We start from the raw sequence: 2136 nt of genomic DNA, 5'->3' as shown, positions 1-2136 counted from the left end.
AACAGTTTATCTTCTACATTTTTTAATGTGTCTTTACAAATACTGTACTAGAAATAATGAAAGCAAGAATATTTGATTCAACAAATGGTAAATTATGTTGAATGAGATGTTTCAAAGCCTTCTTTATTTGATGAGAGTTATAATCTGAGTTTGCCTGCTTAATAGCATAATGTCTTTAAAAAACTGAAACAAAACAAAAACAAAAAAACAAAACAAAAATATTAAACTGGAGCCAGAACTCTTGTTTACAGAGTTTCCAAATCAAAAGTAGCAAATAATTATATGTCTAGCTTGGTAGGAAAAGAAAACATTGTTTCACAACTGCCACTACCTGTTTAGTCCTCTCTGACACAACTGGCTCAAATCCAGGCTTGCTTTGTTTAAAATGATTCATTTCCTTTCTTGGACACTTCCTTCATGACATGCTGCTCCTGAATCTGGCTGTAGATAGATTTAAGTACCTGTTGGTGGTGAGCAATCCATTTTACATGTGGATGATATTGATTTTTTTCTTTAACTTGTAGTTATAATCATTTACTGCTTTTTTTTCTCATGTTGTAAGCACACCCAATTTTTCAAAAGCAGTAGCTTTACACAGCCAGATGATCAGTTCATCATATTTACACATAATATACTTGCTATCAGAAATCCACTTTACACAAATAACATATTGCATTTGTTTTGTATGGTACACTTCCCTGCTTAGGCTTTTGTCCATAATAAAGATTATAATAGGCTCATGGAAACCAGCAGACAAATTCCTTCCCAGTAATCGAGCAGACCATAACAAGCACTGGAGACACATGATTCATGTGGAACGTAACAGGAGTGTCCAGTGCTCACATATGGAAAGTATACAAGTTATAAACTTCATTTGCTGTAGTAAAATGAAAAGCTTCTATAGGGTTCCAACAGATTATATTTGTTTCCATATCCAGCATAACCATTTTTAAAGGATCAGCTTACCACATGTCATACAGTACTATATTACTACCAGAAGCCTAACTTCGCTAACTTCGTAAAAAAAAAAAAAAAAAAAAAAAAAAAAAAAAAAAAAAAAACAAAAACCTCAATAGGGTTAAATTTAACACTATTTATACTGTCAACTCCCCAATTCACTGAGTTCAATGGGTTGGGTTTTTTGTTCAAAAGTCTACTTGTTGTCCACAAGTGGCAAATACAAGGTCTTTCCAGTGATGATTAGTGGCAACATATATTGTCTTTCCTAACATAGTGTGCAATGGCTCTTACTCTTCTACATAACCTGATTTTTCACTGTTTTGTCTTACCACAGAAGCAACTGCACCTCCTCATAGAAAACCTTCATGTGCTTGTATAATTCAGATATATTTTAGTTTTAGTCAAGTTCCCAATTTTAACCTCTCTATCACATGCCCCCAAAATGATAGTAGCCAGGATCTTTGGATACTTTGCCAGGAAACTGACTCCATCATGGTGACCATCCAGGGAAGCAAAGAATGGTTTTATACACTTTGCAATTTGGCAGCATTTAAAGCTTTCGCATACTTTGTGGGACTTCAAAAGGATGTAAAGTAGGGTCATCATTTCTTGGAACTCTTTGCATATCCAGCTTTGTGTTGCTGATATAGTTGCCAGAGTTCAGGCTCAGCATTTTAATCTTTATCTTGGCAGCTCTGGATCTTGAATTCCACAACCCTTTTTCTGGGTTCAGCTTAAACTAGCCTCTACTCAGACATACAACTCCCCATGTTGGTCATTCTTTTTTTTATTATTATTATTAGATATTTTCTTTATTTACATTTTAAATTTTATCCCCTTTCCTTGTTTCCAATCCAACACCTTCCCTCCTATCCCCCCTTCCTCTGCTCACCAACACACTCACTCATGCTTCTCTGTCCTGGCATTCCCCTATACTGTGGCATAGAACCTCCAAAGGACCAAGGGCCTCTCCTCCCATTGATGTATGACAAGGCCATCCTCTGCTGCACATGCAGCTGAAGCCATGGATCCATCCATGTGTACTCTTTGGTTGATGGTTTATTCCCTGGGAGCTCTAGGGGGTAGTGGTTAGTTCATATTGTTGTTCCTCCTATGGAGCTAGAAACCCCTTCAGCTCCTTGGGTCCTTTCTCTAGCTCCTCCATTGGAGAAACTG

At 36.7% G+C, this 2136-nt stretch overlaps 1 pseudogene; it reads right to left on the bottom strand.

The window, feature by feature from the left end:
• Positions 1 to 286: 286 nt before the first annotated feature.
• On the bottom strand, positions 287 to 1639 carry LOC110286225 (DDB1- and CUL4-associated factor 13-like; annotated as a pseudogene).
• Positions 1640 to 2136: the final 497 nt, after the last annotated feature.

This window comes from Mus caroli, unplaced genomic scaffold (assembly GCF_978045245.1).
Source record: "Mus caroli unplaced genomic scaffold, Mus_caroli_1 scaffold_5, whole genome shotgun sequence".
In the NCBI taxonomy this organism is placed as follows: Eukaryota; Metazoa; Chordata; class Mammalia; order Rodentia; family Muridae; genus Mus; species Mus caroli.
Note: the sequence above shows the minus strand (reverse complement) of the source record. Positions and strands in the feature narration are given on the sequence as shown.